The 16,995-nt window shown below is 44.2% G+C and overlaps 1 protein-coding gene, 1 long non-coding RNA gene and 1 other non-coding gene across 7 annotated transcripts in view; 2 read left to right on the forward strand and 1 right to left on the reverse strand.

Annotated features, from left to right (window-relative positions):
* Positions 1-4,648, reverse strand: part of LOC116528584 — a 9,012-nt gene extending 4,364 nt beyond the window's left edge. Inside the window, exons 1-2 of the long non-coding RNA XR_004259102.1 lie at positions 4,634-4,648; positions 4,071-4,076 (exon numbers count right to left, since the gene is read on the reverse strand). This is a non-coding gene — a long non-coding RNA (uncharacterized LOC116528584). The remainder of the gene's footprint in view (positions 1-4,070; positions 4,077-4,633) is intronic.
* A 3,653-nt stretch (positions 4,649-8,301) lies between these two features.
* LOC116528727 lies at positions 8,302-8,515 on the forward strand. The gene has a single exon (XR_004259163.1). It is a non-coding gene; the product is annotated as a small nucleolar RNA U3 (small nucleolar RNA).
* Positions 8,516-12,102: 3,587 nt separating this feature from the next.
* WDR89 (WD repeat domain 89) overlaps positions 12,103-16,995 on the forward strand; it is a 63,077-nt gene continuing 58,184 nt past the window's right edge. For 3 of the 5 annotated variants that reach the window (XM_032245905.1, XM_032245906.1, XM_032245899.1), the window contains exon 1: positions 12,103-12,275. The gene's annotated coding sequence lies outside the window, so the exon portion shown is untranslated. Of the gene's footprint in view, positions 12,793-16,995 lie in introns of all 5 variants that reach the window. The other 2 variants (XM_032245902.1, XM_032245900.1) reach the window with 2 other exon arrangements.

A 16,995-nucleotide genomic window follows, 5' to 3' on the forward strand; every position in this document is an offset into this window, starting at 1 on the left:
GGGTTGCTCTCTGTGGGGTGGGTTGTTGTGGCGCACTTAGATTGCGCCATTGCACTCTTTTCTGGTTAAAAAAAGTGAAACCCCCTCTAAAAAAAAAAAAAAAAAAAAAAATGTTCTCTGCCAGTCTAATTGTGGGTCTAAAGATCCTCCCATGAGGGTCCCACCCTATCCCCTGGGAAAAGGAATGCTGACGTCTTGAAACTTCCATAGAAACAAGTGAAGAGTTTTTCCCTACACAGGCAGCAGATAAGGTTTTATGGAAGATGAAATGAAATTAAGGGGTAGCTAGGTCACAGGGAAGTTTTTAATAGAGTGGAAGGCACTTGCGTGTTTGCAGGAAGAAGCAGCTAGAGCTGAGGAGAAGGTTGACAATAAAATGAGGATCCAGATTGTTACAGTGAACCCCAAGTTTGTCTTCAAAGAATCAGTAGGACAAGCTCTCTTAAATTCTGTTTTAAAGTTTAACTTCCTTGTAATGCCAGTAAACAACCTCCACTGGTTCTAATCAGTAGTTCACATCTATTCCCCGCACCCACCCCCCCACCCTGGCCCCCAGCTCCATCCTGACTCATCCAGTCACCTACTCCAGCCACTGTTCTGATCATCTTCTTTGACCTAGGTCATCCCTGGCTACCTGCTCTGACCCGCCAGTAACATTCCTTCCTGCCAAAACACACACTGCCACTCCAGCTTGGACCCCTGCTCTCTTTAAAACAGTCATTCTGGATTAGTCTAGCTTGTGCAGTCTAACCCTAGCCAACAGGAGAATGACACAGCAGTAGGGATGACCCCTCACAAGTACCCCTTCCCCGCCTTGTCCAAGCATGCGGCCACTACTGCTCCATCCATGAGCCGCACCCTTCTATAGAAGTAAATTGCCTTGCTGAGAGGATTTATCTTCAAGTGCTATTTCTTTTGTGGCATCGAAATTTTACTTATAACAATTCAATGGTTCCAGGCCTCAGAGGACAGGTGATCAAGCTCATGGAGAGGGGTCAGCTTCACAAAGAAGAGTCCTTCTTTGTGAAGGACATTTCCTTTCTTTCTTTCTTTCTTTCTTTTTTTTTAAAGGTGGCGTTTCACCATGTTGGTCAGGCTGGTCTTGAACTCCCAACCTCAGGTGATCCGCCCACCTTGGCCTCCAAAGTGCTTGGATTATAGGCATGAGCCACTACGCCCGGCCTAGTGAAGGACCTTTCCATACCTCTGTGCCCCTTCAAATACACCTGCCATACCTACCACCCACGAGGCTGTAGTCTTACCCTGGGACCTTTCTCACACCAATTTGATCTATAGGAATCAAACTGTAATGTATATCCTAAACTATGAATTATTTAGTCTAGAACAACAGGAAGGGGAGGCTGCATCAGAATACGCCAAGATTAGCTATAGCACTCCCAGCTGTAGTGTCCAGTGAAGTGTGTATTAGTCCATTTTCATACTGCTATGAAGAAATATGTGAGACTGGGTAATTTATTAAGAAAAAGAGGTTTAATGGACTCACAATTCCACATGGCTGGGGAGGCCTCATAATCATGGTGGAAGACAAAGGAGGAGCAAAGGCATGTCTTACATGGTGGCAGGCAAGAGAGCGTGTGCAGGCAAGCTGTCCTTTATAAAACCATCAGATCTCATGAGACTTATTCACTATCACGAGAACAGCACAGGAAAAACCCACCCCATGATTCAATTACTTCCCACTGGGTCCCTCCCACATCACATGGGGATTATGGCAGCTATAATTCAAGATGAGATTTGGGTGAGGACACAGCCAAACCATATTAATCTCCATCAGTGTGGGGTAAACATATGTCTCCCGTGCTCTCTGGTCACTCAGCAGATAAGTGTTGTATCAAATATCCACATGTGTACATGAGGGCGCACACACAGACACACACACATGATCTCCCAAGGACACTATGCTTCTTAAAATGAGTATAGTTACTCCATCATGCTCCACACTCTTAGCCTGCTTTATTATTCTTCATAGCATCAGGGCTGATTCTCAGCCAATATATTCTAGCATGACTATATAAATAGCTACGGTATTGAAATACTGTAATTCCATGGTGGTAAGTAAACAGCTGCTGCCCTTGACCCTAAGTACATCCCCTGCTCTTGCTATCCCAGCATCTCCTAGACTTTCCCAAGATCCAGAAACTGAAAGTATAACAGTAGTGTCAAGAAAACTAAGGTTGACCTGTGTTCTAATTGGGGGTGAAATGGGGGTAAGATGGGGAGTATATGGGAACACAGTCAAAAACTGAAGCTTCTAAACTAACACTTTATTGGGAAGTTCAATGTCAAGAAAGTTAAAGTGAGCAGGAAAGGGAAGTCAGGCAGGAAGGAAGACAGCAGATACAAGAGAGAACATGAGGAAGTGATACCAGGCTGGCTACACATGTTAAATATTTTGGATGTCCCACCCTGCAGAGTACTTATCATTGGCCGAAATTACCTTATATTCTTTTAAATATAAATAACAGATATTGTCTGTTTGCCCACGAGAAAATAAACTACATGAGGACGGGGACTTTGTTTAATGTTGTCTCTCCAGGACCTAGAATATACTGGCACATAATAGGTGATGAATAATATCACTTGAATCAACTCATGTTAAAGATATATATATATGTATTTTTTTTTTTTTCAGACAGAGTCTTGCTGTCACCATGTACCAGGCTGGAGTGCAGTGGCGCAATCTAGGCTCACTGCAACCTCTGCCTCCCAGGTTCAAGCAATTCTCCTGCCTCAGCCTCCTGAGTAGCTGGGACTACAGGCGCATGCCACGACACCCAGCTAATTTTTTTATTTTTTCAGTAGGAACTGGGTTTCACCATGTTGGCCAGGATGGTCTCAACCTCGTGATCTGTCCGCCTTGGACTCCCAAAGTGCTGGGATCACAGGTGTGAGCCACCACGCCCGGCCGAGAAATATTTTTCGAAATAAAACACTTTCCATGTAAATTTCAGGTCATAGTAGATGTAGCACTTTGTTATTTTTGCAGAGTAGTTTCTATTCCTCATTGTTTAATCTTCCAATTCCCTAATCACGCCCAGAGGCCTACTTGCGTATAAGGATTGAGAACTATATGGATAGTTTCATGTTACAGAGTCTTCTACCTTCAGAGCTATCATCTAATGCTCAAGGACCCAGAAAGTCTTTGAAATCCTTGCTTTTCCTGATCTTAGCTGATCAAATAGGTAGCTAATGCATCTGTATGGGAAGAGGGAGAGCTATCCTCTACCCTGAGCATTCTCCCAGGGGCTGAGGACAAAGGGTATAATTTATCCCACTAGGTACATCTTTATAATTTTGTTTTTTGAAAGAAAATTTTCTTTTTTTCACTGAACGTTTTAAGTAGTCAAATAAGGTTTGTTTGTTTGTTTTAGAGACAGTTTCACTCCATTGCCCAGGCTGGAGTGCAGAGGTATAATCTTGCAATATCCCTTCAATGCAGCCTCTGCCTCCCAGGCTCAAGCGATCATGCCTCAGTTTCCCCAGTAGCAGGGACTACAGGCAAGCGCCACCATATCCACCTAGTTTTTTGTATTTTTTGTAGAGACAGGGTTTCACCATTTTGCCCAGGCTAGTCTCAAACTCCTGACCTCAAGTGATCTGGCCACTCCAGCCTCCCAAAGTGCTGGGATTACAGGCGCGAGCTGCTCCGCACAGTCCAAATAAGTTTTTTTTTTTTTCCTTGTGACAGAGTCTTGCTCTGTTGCCCAAGCTGGAGTGCAGTGGTGTGATCTCAGCTCACTGCAGCCTCCGCCTCTGGTTGAAGCAATTCTCCTGCCTCAGCCTTCTGAGTAGCTGGTACTATAGGTACGCACCACCATGCCTGGCTAATTTTTGTATTTTTAGTAGAGTTTCCCCATGTTGGCCAGGCTGGTCTCGAACTCTGGACCTCAGGTGATCCGCCTACCTTGGCCTCCCAAATTACTGGGATTACAGGCGTGAGCCACTGCACCCGGCCAAGTTTTTTATGTATACTTTTTCTTTTTTGAGACGGAGTCTTGCTGTTGTTGCCCAGGCTTGAGTTCAATGGCGTGATCTCGGCTCACCGCGACCTCCACCTACCAGGTTCAAGCAACTTTCCTGCTTCAGTCTCCTAAGTAGCTGAGATTACAGGCATGAGCCACCATGCCCAGCTAATTTTGTATTTTTACTATGGACAGGGGTTTCTCCATGTTGGTCAGGCTGGTCTCAAACGTCCAACCTCAGTTGATCCACCTGCCTCGGCCTCCCAAAGTGTTGGGATTACAGGCATGAGCCACCACGCCCAGCATATGTATACTTTAATGTAGGAAAAGATCTGTGGGAAAAAATTATTACATGCTACAAGTTTAAGTGAGAAATGAATACCAAAAGTAGTAAATTTTATATTACAAACCAACAACTATCATGTATCAACTTTTGATATTTAAATTCAAAGGTAGGAAAATGTTAATTAGGTGAATATATTCATGACTGAGACTATAATCTACTTAATGTTGCCTTTACCTCTCAAACCCAGGAGTAAATTTCACTTCATTAGCCTCATAGCAATCATCTGTAATCATCTGATTACAAACATACTCAAGCTGCAGGCTTTCACTGTGACTCTGTATTTCATATTCTTCCGCATCAAAACATATTTTTTAAAATCGGAGAAAACATGGCTTTGTTGTAATGTGATATTATGACTGCATAGCTAATAATTTCCTAGCAATCATCAGATCCATCTTTATAATGCTTGGCTCATCTTAGGATGTCGTGTTCTCTAGCAAAAAATGTTAACCTAATGCTTAGAAAATTAAATCCAACTCTTTTATTTTATTTTGAGACGGAGTTTTGCGCTTTCACCCAGGCTGAAGTGAAGTGGTGCAATCTCAGCTCACTTAACTTGTGACCCCAGGGTTCCAGTGATTCTCCTGCCTCAGCCTCCCAAGTAGCTGGGATTACAGGCGCATTCCACCATGCCTGGAAAATTTTTGTATTTATTTTAGTAGAGATGGGGGTTTCACTATGTGGGCCAGGCTGGTCTCAATCTCTTGACCTCGTGATTCACCTGCCTTGGCCTCTCAAAGTGCTGGGATTACAGGTGTGAGCCACAGTACCCAGCCTATAGTTTTAATCTATTTCATTGATACTTTCTTAATTCTACTTCCTGGCTAGTATACATTCCTAATCCTAGCATTAATTTTTCTTTTCTTCAAGGATCATTTTCAACAATTAATGGGCTCAGCAAACACATCCTTGTTTGGGCTGTATGCAGTAGCACATGTCTGTAATCCCACTGCTTTGGGAGGCCAAGGGTGGGTAGGGGAATGATTACTTGAGATCAGGAGTTTGAGACCAGCCTGCCCAACATGGTGAAACCCCATCTCTACTAAAAATACAAAATTTAGCTGAGCAAGGTGGCAGGTCCCTGTAATGCTAGCTACTTGGAATCTGAGGTAGGAAAATAGCTTAAACCTGGGAGGCAGAGGTTGCAGGGAGCCGAGATAGTGCCATGGCACTCCAGCCTGGGCAACAAAGGGAGACTCCATCTCAAAAAAAACAACAAAGGTTGGTGGTGGCTCATGCTTATAACCCCAGCACTTTGGGAGGCAGAAGCAGGCAGATCGCCTGAGGTCAGGAGTTCGAGACCAGCCTGACCAATATGATGAAACCCCATGACTACTAAAAATACAAAAGTTAGATGGGCATGGTGGCATGCACCGTAATCCCAGCTACTGGGATGCTGAGACAGGAGCATTGCTTGAACCCAGGAGGCAGAGGTTGTGGTGAGCCAAGATCAGGCCATTGCACTCCAGCCTGGGCAACAAGAGTGAAACTCCATCTCAAAAGCAAACAAATAAACAAACAAAATAAAACAAAAACCTATCCTTTGTTGTCATCCTTCCTGTAATCTCACAAAGTAAGGGGTATAGGTAGAGGAAGGGTTGAAACTTCAAGTAATAATTCCTGAATGCCTACACTGTGCCATCTTATTTTTATTGTTACTTAATTTTCATAAAATCCCTGAACAGGAGATATTGTCACTTGATGAATAATCTGGAGTTTAGAGGAGAATAAAGTAACTTGCTCAGCATCACTTACCTAGATTTGAGTAAAGTCCTTATTAAAGCATCTGCTTTGGGCCTGCAGTGATGGCTCATACCTGTAATCTCAGCATTTTGGGAGGCCCAGGTGGGACGATCACTTGAGGTCAGGAGTTTGAGGCCAACCAGAGCAACATAGTGAGACCTCGTCTCTACTTAAAAAAAAAAAAACATTTTTAGTAAAAAAATGTGTTGTTCTCTATGCAGTAAAGAAAAAAAAAAGAGAAAAAAAAAAAAGTGTTCGCTGGGTGTGGTGGCTCACGCCTGTAATCCTAGCACTTTGGGAGGCCAAGGCAGGCGGATCATGAGGTCAGGAGTTTGAGACCAGGCTGACCAACATGGTGAAAACCCCGTCCCTACTAAAAATACAAAAATTAGCCAGGCGTGGTGGCACATGCCTGTAATCCCAGCTACTCGGGAGGCTAAGGCAGGAGAATCGCTTGAGTCCAGGAGACAGAGGCTACAGTGAGCCAAGACTGCACCACTGCACTCCAGCCTGGGTGACAGAAGAAGACTCTGTCTCAAAAATAAAAAAAAATTTTTTTAATTTAAAAAAGTGTTCATGATACCATTTTTTCTGCCTTTTCCACACTAAAAAAGATTGTAAAAATAAGTAGCCTGAAAAACAGAATTAGAATAAAATAGGTGCAAGGGGAGAGCAGAAAAAAAGAAAGTGTAACTGGTTGTATTCAGCTTAGCAATAACTTTTTCAGCTCTTAATTTATGTACATTTAGAACCAATCTTGTAGCACATGCTCTAAATCAACTACACACGAATTGGCAAATGGGTACTTTAAAATCTTTTTTTTTTTTCTGAGAGTCTTGCTCTGTCTCGCAGGCTGGAGTGCAGTGGTGCAATATCAGCTCACTGCATCCTCTGCTCATTGCAACGTCTGCCTCCTGGGTTCAAGGAATTCTCGTGCCTCAGCCTCCCGAGTGGCTGGGACTACAGGCATGAGCTACCACGCCCAGCTAATTTTTTTATTTTTCATAAAGACGAGGTTTCAACATGTTGGCCAGGCTGATAAACTCCTGACCTCAAAGTGTTGGGATTAAAGGTGTGAGCCACTGCACCAAGCATAAAATCTTACTTAAGAAAGAAGTGAGCTTGTTTCCAAGAATTAGGATCCCAAGCTGCTCCTTTTGGCCCTAACCATACTCTCTGTTTAAAAATAAAGTATTGGGGCCAGGTGGGTGGCTCACACCTATAATCCCAGCTACTTGGGAGGCTGAGGCAAGAGAATTGCTTGAACCCAGGAGGCAGAGATTGCCTTGAGCCAGGATCACACCATTGCACTCCAGCCTGGGCAACAAGAAGCAATCTCTGTCTCAAAAATAAATAAATAAATAAATAAAAGTAACAAAGAATTGGCTGGGCGCAGTGGCTCACACCTGTAATCCCAGCACTTTGGAAGGCCGAGACAGGCGGATCACCTGAGGTTGGCAGTTCGAGACCAGCCAGACCAACATGGAGAAACTGCATGTCTACTAAAAATACAAAATTAGCAGGGCATGATGGGCAGATACCTGTAATCCCAGCTACTTGGGAGGCGGAGGAAGGAGACTCACTTGAACCTGAGAGGTGGAGGTTGCAGTGAGTGGAGATCACGCCATTGCACTCCAGCCTGGGCAACAAGTGTGAAACTCCGTCTTAAAAAAAAAAAAGAAAGATCAAGACCATCCTGGCCAACATGGTAAAACCCCTTCTCTACTGAAAATACAAAAATTAGACGCCTGTAGTTCCAGCTTCTTGGGTGGCTGAGGCAGGAGAATCACTTGAACCTGGGGAGCAGAGGTCGCATAAAGCGGCAAGATTGCACCACTGCATTCCAGCCTGGCGACAGAGTGAGACTCCATCTAAAAAGAAAATAAAAAATAAATAAATAAAGTAGCGGACTGGGTACAATGGCTCATGCCTGTAATCCAGCACTTTGGGAGGCTGAGATGGGCGTATCACGTGAGGTTGGGACCAGCCTGACCAACATGGAAAGACCCCCATCTCTACTAAAAAAACAAAATTAGCCAGGCGTGTTGGTGGCTCATGCCTGTAATCCTAGCTACTCAGGAGGATGAGGCAGGGGAATTGCTTGAACCTGGGAGGCAGAGGTTGCAGTAAGCAGAGATTGCGCTACTGTACTCCAGCCTGGGCAACAAGAGTGAACCTGTCTCAAAAACACAACAAAAACAAAAACAAACCAACCAGAAATAAAGTATCAAGACCATACTTTCAGGGATCATTTCTATAGTTCACTCATTACTAGAGAAGCTGCTCTCAACACGCAGGGGCACAGGAAACCACGAGGACGAAACACAGTACTCCCTTCTGAGCTTGAAGCCAGCTCTTCTGCTTCACTGCACCTGCCATTTGCCATTGATGATCATTCTCTTCCTGAAGGAGAATGAGAGAGAAAGGATGCAGTCTGAGTGGTTCCTGTTTAAAAAATAATAAAAGTATGGTCCTAATTCTTATTTTTTGTTTATTTATTTTTTTTGAGACAGAGTCTCTTTTTTGTTGCCCAGGAAGGAGTGCAATGACACAATCTTGGCTCACTGCAACCTCCGCCTCTGGGCTTCAAGTGATTCTCCTGCCTCAGCCTTTCAAGTAGCTGGAATAACAGGTACCCGCCACCACGCCCAGTGAATTTTTGGTATTTTTAGTAGAGATGGGGGATTCACCATGTTAGCCAGCCTGGCCTCAAACTCCTGACCTCAGGTGATCTGCCCACCGCTGTTTCCTAATGTGCTAGGATTATAGGCATGAGCCACTGCATCCAGCCTCTAATTCTTTTTTTTTTTTTTTTGAGACGGAGTTTCGCTCTTGTTACCCAGGCTGGAGTGCAATGGCGCGATCTCGGCTCACCACAACCTCCGCCTCCTGGGTTCAGGCAATTCTCCTGCCTCAGCCTCCTGAGTAGCTGGGATTACAGGCGCGCGCCACCATGCCCAGCTAATTTTTTGTATTTTTAGTAGAGACGGGGTTTCACCATGTTGACCAGGATGGTCTTGATCTCTTGACCTCGTGATCCACCCGCCTCGGCCTCCCAAAGTGCTGGGATTACAGGCGTGAGCCACCGCGCCCGGCCCCAGCCTCTAATTCTTAAATAGAAGACCCAGATACTATTTGTCAAATAGTGTGGCCTTCTTTTTTTCTCCATTTAGTGTACCTAGTTTACTATCTGTTCACTCTTTTAACTTGAAAGTGCAGGAAAAAAGAAAAAAAAAAAAGAAAAGAAAGTGGCATGAAGAGAACATACAGCTTGAATCAATCAATTCAGCACTTTCAGCAGCTGTGTGAAAAGGTTTTCCAGAGGTGGGTGGGATTTTCGATTAACATAATTATAGGTTTCAGTGCTAGCCCTGACTCTTCATCAACTTTCATCTTTCTAAACTAAAAAGGGTAATAGTAAAGTGCATCTTAAAACTGAAGGATTTACACAGCACCACCTCTTATCTTTAGAAGAGCAGTTTGGCACAGGGACTGGTATAAATCAGCTGGCACCCGTCACAGCATGTTCTCACCACCACCCACCCTCTGGTTTCAGTGGCAGTCTTGTTGACATTTTCAGAAACTATAGCGCTGGTGGCTTCCAGGAAGTACGCCTTACATAGTAGAGGCATGCATGCCTAGGAATGGCCCTTACATGTATTGGGAAATCTTCAAGAGAACCTGGGATTCCAGATTTGGGCAAAGGAATATGGTGCTTAAGATTGGGGCCAGAGACTTCAAAAAGAGAGTAATAAGGCCGGGAGCAGCGGCTCACACCTATAATCCCAACACTTTGGGAGGCCGAGGTGGGCGGATCATGAGGTCAGAAGTTTGAGACCAGCCTGGCCAATATATGAAACCCCACCTCTACTAAAAGATACAAAAATTAGAGTGGCGTGGTGGCGCACACCTGTAGTCCCAGCTACTCAGGAGACTGAGGCAGGTGAATCCCTAGAACCTGGGAGGCAGAGGTTGCAGTGAGCTAAGATCGCACCACTGCACTCCAGCCTGGGCAACAAAGCAAAACTCCGTCTCAAAACAACAACAACAAAAAACAAAACAAAAAGAGAATATTAGGTCAGGGTCTTAAGGACTAGCCAGTGGAATGAGGCAGAAAGTTAGAGAGCCAGGCTGGAATGGAGTGTGAGGGTGAGACAGCCAGGTTGGAATGGTAAGCAAATTATAAATACTGAGTGAATGAAATATTAAATTAATAAAAAGGAAACTTTTTTGCTTCTATTGGAAATTAGCTCTCCTCTATATATTTCTTTTTTTTTTTTTTGAGACGGAGTTTCACTCATGTTACCCAGGCTGGAGTGCAATGGCGCGATCTCGGCTCACCGCAACCTCCGCCTCCTGGGTTCAGGCAATTCTCCTGCCTCAGCCTCCTGAGTAGCTGGGATTACAGGCACGCACCACCATGCCCAGCTAATTTTTTGTATTTTTAGTAGAGACAGGGTTTCACCATGTTGACCAGGATGGTCTCGATCTCTTGACCTCGTGATCCACCCGCCTCGGCCTCCCAAAGTGCTGGGATTATAAGCTTGAGCCACCGCGCCCGGCCCACAAGATCTTTAAACTGCAGTTGTCATGTCCTAAATCGCTGACCTCCAAATATGCTTTTGATCCATACTTCTCAAAATAATTTTACCATTTGCTTCAATACATATATATTTTTATACATACACAGAAAAAATGGCCAGGCTTGGTGGCTCATGCCTGTAATCTCAGCACTTTGGGAGGCCGAGCTGGAAGGATCCACTTGAGGCCAGGAGTTTGAGACCAGACTGTCCAACACAGTGAGACCCCCTCTTCTATTTTTTTTTAAAAAAAGGGCCAGGCGTGGTGGCTGACGCCTGTAATCCCAGCACTTTGGGAGGCTCAGGTGGGCAGATCACCACCTGACCAACATGGAGAAACCCTGTCTCATATTAAAAATACAAAACTGTTTTAATAAAGGCTGAAAATAGACATTATAATAAAGTTTTTAATAATATACAATGTGTATTGCTGCTGATGTTGGTCTCGCTTGACATTTTAAGCATAGCCCTATTTTCCCGTCAAGACAGCAGCCAGTTCTGAACACTTGATTCATGTAAGCAGCTGCTACCCATGCCATCATAGTATACATAAAATTGCTAAATGTAGGATTCAAATACTCTTAAATGGACAATAATATGCAAATCAGGTTGTCTTGCTGTGACAGCAAAAGGTTTAGAAACAAATAATTTTAGTATCCACTTAGTACAGTAATTATGAACATATAGCATAGAGCCAGACACAGTAGTAAATTGTCATAAACACTAACATTGATCGTTTACGAACATACATGAAGTCTTTACACATTTCTTAAACGTTCTTTGCCTTTAGTGCTGCTGATAAACGAAAGGATAAAAAGTCCAACGGAACACATCAAAACCACAATAAATGTCAACGGGTGTTTTTAACAATAAGGAAGAACTCAGAAATAAAAACTACATTTAAAGATACAGGCTCGAACGTCCCGGACTACAAATACCAGAGTTTCTTAGAGCCGAGGCGGAGCTACCCTCAAACTGATAGTTTTTTTTACCCAATGAAAGCCAGACAACTCGTAAACTACATTCAGCCGGCTTGAAGGGCTGGTTTCTTCGCGTGCAAACACTAACGTATTACGTAGACGTTCAAAACACGAGTGGTAGTTTCAGGGCCTGGGTCTAACTACTAAATTATTTCTCCCCGCATCAGTCTCCTAGTCACCTTAATAACTCTCTACTCAACTCTGACTCGGTGGAAACTCGACCGTCTAAATGCTGAAACCGACGGACCGCACTATCAGCGGAATGTATCCAGTCAGTCGGGAAGAAGGCGGAATCTGCCTTATTCTTGCCTTTTATTGGCCACACATCCCACCAATGGGGCCGTGAAACTTCCGCTAACGTAACGTATGGCGTAGTGGTGTGCGCGTTGTACAGACGCTGGGACTATGAAGGGGCAGACGTTCTGCTCTCGTCCAATCGGGAGCTAGCAAGAATTTCCCGGGCTTCTAGGCCCGACGCCTTTCGCGTCGCGTTGTGGCCGGCCTCTCTGCAGCCGACCAATCCTCTTCATGTTCTTGTGCGTATTATCCAATCAGAGAGGTTGAGGTGGGTTTCCGGTCGACCACTCTAAGCCGCCGCTCAGTCTGCGTTTTCTTCGGTACGGTTTGGGGGCTGGCTGCTAAGGTACCTTTTGCTGGACTGGACTGGGCTGGGCTGGGCGGGATACCCAGCATGGGCAGCCCTCTCGACGAGCGGTAACGCTGTGGTTGAGTTTAGAAAGCTGGAGTCTCTGGACATGTGTCGCGGGAGCGCGGAGGGAATTGGGAGGTTCTGGTTGGAGTGAGCACGTGTTGAGGGTCTCGCTCTGCGGTCGGAGACCCCAGGTCAAACCTGTGCTGGCCCTGGCCGAAGAGCCTTCTGCCGGTCAGGCTTCTGTTGCCGGCGGCGTCCACAGCACTTCATCTGGGGCGTTTTTCAGTGTAACCCAGACGCCCTTGCTTATTTTCAGGGAAGGACCTGTTTCCTCCTACTGTCCCCTCCCTGCGGATACTTTCCCCACCACCTTCTGGATTTAGTATAATATTTTGGTAGGCCAGAAAGCAGATTTTCACTTGGGAAGAGACGTCCCGTAGTATGGGATGTGGTTTGATACCAGCTACTGGTCTATTATATCATTTAAACCACATGGTGGTTTAAAGAGGTAGGTACTGTGAGTGTTCTCATTTTCACGGGAAGAAACAGTGTTAGACATTACTCATTGTCGGTCACTGACAAATTGTGGCATTCAGCTTCCATGGACGTAAAATTAAAAGATGGTATAACTTGGAAAATGTTGCTCCTGTTTTCTTTACTAACTGAAAATTACTTAAGTCAATAAAAGCCCCGGCGCAGTGGCTCACGCCTGTAATCCCCGCACTTAGGCCGAGGTGGACAGATCACGAGGTCAGGAGTTTGCGACTAGCCTGGTCAACACGGTGAAACCCCATCTCTAACTCAAAATAGAAAAATTAGCCTGGTGTGGTGGCAGGAGCCTGTAATCCCATTTACTGGGTAGGCTGAGGCTGGAGAATCCCTTGAACCCGGGAGGCAGAGGTTGCAGTGAGCCGAGATTGCGCCACCACTGCACTCCAGCCTGGGCAACAGAGCAAGGCTCCGTCCCCTGCCCTCCACCTCCCCCAAAATAAGTCAATAAAACACACCTAGAAGTGAATTAATTGATTGTTATCAAAGTAAAATGATCTAGAGGAAAGACATCACAGGTGCTAGTTATTGACCTTTGACTGGACAAGTTCAGCCTCAGCTTCTTCACCTGTATAATTGAAATCGATACCAAACTTGACTACTTAGAGTTTTGTAGATCAAATGATTCAATGGATGTAAAATGTTACTGATGAAAACCACATGTGACTTTATGCTTTTCAAATTCTTTCCTGTGGAGCCTGGACAGTCACTGGAACCTATGGCAGAATAAAGCAGTGGTAACTTGCAGTCAAGTACCATTTAAGTGAGAAATATCTCTTTGTTTTTTTTGTTTGTTTTAGCGAGACAAGAGTCTTGCACTGTTGCCCAGGCTGGAGTGCAGTGGCGCAGTCTCGGCTCACTACAACCTCCGCCTCCTGGGTTCAAGTGATTCTTCTGCCTCAGCCTCAGCCTCCTGAGTAGCTGGGACTACGGGCACATGCCATCACGCTCAGCTAAGTTTTGTGCTTTTGGTAGAGATGGGGTTTCACCATATCAGCCAGGTTGGTCTTGAACTGCTGACCTCGTGATCCACCTGCCCCGGCCTCCCAGAGTGCTGGGATTACAGGTGTGAGCCACCATGCCCGGCCGATAAATACCTCTTAAACCTCTAAGGACTGCTTATCTCCTTGCTGAGTATTCATGAAAGTATTCCCTGTGTGTGCAGAAACATTACTTACCTGATTTGTATTCTTACCTTGGACTGCTGTAGCTATTATAAAGCAAAAGTTTTCTTTTCTCTCACTTTGTGTCATGATCCATGCAGGGTGTTTTTCCAGATGGGAGTACAGTGGCACAGTCTCAGGTCACTAGAGTTTCGAACTACGGGGCTCAAGTGGTCCTCCTGCCTCAGCCTCCCAAGTGGCAGGGATTACATGCATGAGCCCCTATGCCAGGCCCATGCTGTTTTTGAGTTGTATTTTTGAACTAACCTAAAGTCATGACTACTTTTTCTGCAACTGACACTATTAGCTGCACGTAGGACTGAAGATAGTACTGCTTTTCTGCTTTTTCCCTATGTGCTTTAAAGAACTACATTTTTCAGTGATTTCTGTGTATGTAAGATCTTTTCATTTACTTGGCAGAAAATACAAGAGAATTTCGATATATCTGAACTGGAATGGTCTTTATGTTAATTCTGTTCAATATTTTAGGGCAGACTAAAGGTTATCACTAAACTGTCAAAAGGGTGTATTTAGTTCATATGGCTATTGTTACAAATTACAACAGATTTAGTGACTTGAAATAACACATGCTTTCTGCCTTTTTTTTGGGTGAGAAGTATACACTCAAGAAAGGGGAATGCAGGCATATTTGAGTCACCAATTGGTTTTTTTTTTTTTTTTTTTTTTTGATATGAGGTCTCACTATGTTGCCCAGGCTGGTGGTCTCAAACTCCTGAGCTCAAGTCATCCTCCCACCTTGGCCTCCCAAAGTTCTGGCATTACTGGCATGAGCCAGGATACCCAGCCTCATTTATTATCTTTTAGTTCTGGAGGTCAGAAATGTGAAATCAGTTTCACTGGGCTAAAGTCAAGGTGTTACAGGCCCAATTCCTTCTGGAGGCTCTGAGAGGAAGACGGTTTCCCTACCTTTTCCAGCTTCTAGTGGCTGCCTGTCTTCCTTGGCTTGTGGCTCTTCTCTGCACAGCACATCACTCCATCATCATATCACTTTCTCTTAAATAAATAAATAAATCCACAAAAAGCTCAGGAGAACTCCCTGAACTTTTCCACATCTCCCTCTGCCTCTCTTATGAGAGCATTTGTGATTATATTAGGATCATCCAGATAATCAAGGATACTCTCTCCATCTCAAGATACTTTTGTGAAGTCCCTTTTGTCATAAAATGTAACAGTCACAGGATCCTATGTATCTTTGAGGGCCGATATTCAGCCTACCATAGAAAGATCTAAAGAAGAATAAAGCATCCTATCCCACAAAGTCTCATAGGGACTGTAAGAGAAAAATTCACAGTTAATACTTGGTGAGTTAGACTTTCTGGTTACTGTAAAAATAACCTAAGTCACCACGGGTTGGAGCTTCTACAACTTTTCCACTGGACTATCTTTAATAACAAAGGTAGATGAATATACCTGTGATATTTGGAAACAAAGCCTGAATTAATGCTTTAGAAGAGTAAAATTTCATTGAGTTCTAATCTTATAATTGAAAATTTTATGTGACTTTTGCATTCAGTTTTATATGATTGTTATAAGTAAAATTTTGATGCCGCAAAAGAAATAGCACTCAAATCCTGTTAGCAAGGCAGTTTACTTTTGTAGATCGGTGCCGCCGCACGCTTAGACAAGATGGGGAAGGGGTACTTATGCCTGACAGGGGTGGTCCCTACTGCTGTGTCATTCTGCTATCCTCTGGGGTTAGGTCGCACAAGCTAGACTAATCCCGATTGGTTATTTTAAAGAGAGCAGGGGTCTGAGCTTGAGCGGCAGGATGGGTATTTTGACAGAAAGATGGTTACAGTGGGTCAGAGCAGGTAGCCAGGGGTGACGTAGGTCAAAGAAGGTGACAGGAGCAGGTGTCTGGGATGACTCGGGATGGAGCAGGGGACCAGGGGAACAGATGTGAACTACTGATTAGAACCAGTGGAGAAGGTTGTTTACTGGAATTATAAGGAAGTTAAACTTTAAAATAGAGAATTGATAAGAGAGCTGAACATACTGACATACTGATTGTTTGAAGAGAAACTTGGGGTTCACTATAACATGTTTATGGTTGATGCTGTTTTGAATTATATCAAAGCATTGCTGTTCTAGAGAAGAGGCTGTTTATTCTATAGCTTCATTATTATTTTACTTTTTTTTTTTTTGAGACAGAGCCTTACTCTATCACCCAGGCTGGAGTGCAGTGGCGCAATCTCAGCTCACTATAACCTCTGCTGCCCGGGTTCAAGCAATTCTGCCTCAGCCTGTAGCTGGGATTGCAGGCACCTGCCACCGTGCCCAGCTAACTTTTGTGTTTTTTTGTTTGTTTATTTATTTATTTTTAAGATGGGGTTTCTGTATGTTGGCCAGGCTGGTCTCAAACACCTGACCTCAGGTGATCTCCCCACCTTGGCCTCCCAAAGTGCTGGGATTACACGTGTGAGCCACCGTGCTCAGCCTAACTTTTGTATTTTTAATAGAGATGGGGTTTCACTGACTTGGCCAGGCTAGTTTTGAACTTCTGACCTCGTGATCCACCCGCCTTAACCTCCCAAAGTGTGCCTGGCCTTATTTTACTTTTAAATTTATTTTTAGAGATGGGGGTCTCACTATGTTGCCTACTCTGGACTCAAACTCTTGGGCTCAAATGATGGTTTCCACCTAAGCCTCCTGAGTAGCTGGGACTGTGGGCATGCAACACAGTGCCCAGCTAATAATATAGGGTCTTGTAATTTTCTTTCTTTGAGGGAGGCAATGACTTTTTAAAAAAAATTATTTTTATTTTTCCATTACGTTATTGAGATATAGGTGGTATTTGGTTATATGAGTAAGTTCTTTAGTGGTGATTTGTGAGATTTTGGTGCACATATCACCTGAGCAGTATACACTGCAACCATATTTGTAGTCTTTTAGTCCCTTGTTCACCCCTACTCTTTCTCTCCCCTGAGTCCCCAAAGTTCTTTGTATTATTCTTTTTTTTTTTTTTTTTTTTTTTTTTT

The sequence above is a fragment of the Sapajus apella genome, unplaced genomic scaffold (genome assembly GCF_009761245.1).
Source record: "Sapajus apella isolate SASKATOON/1434 unplaced genomic scaffold, GSC_monkey_1.0 scaffold59, whole genome shotgun sequence".
NCBI classification, from domain to species: domain Eukaryota; kingdom Metazoa; phylum Chordata; class Mammalia; order Primates; family Cebidae; genus Sapajus; species Sapajus apella.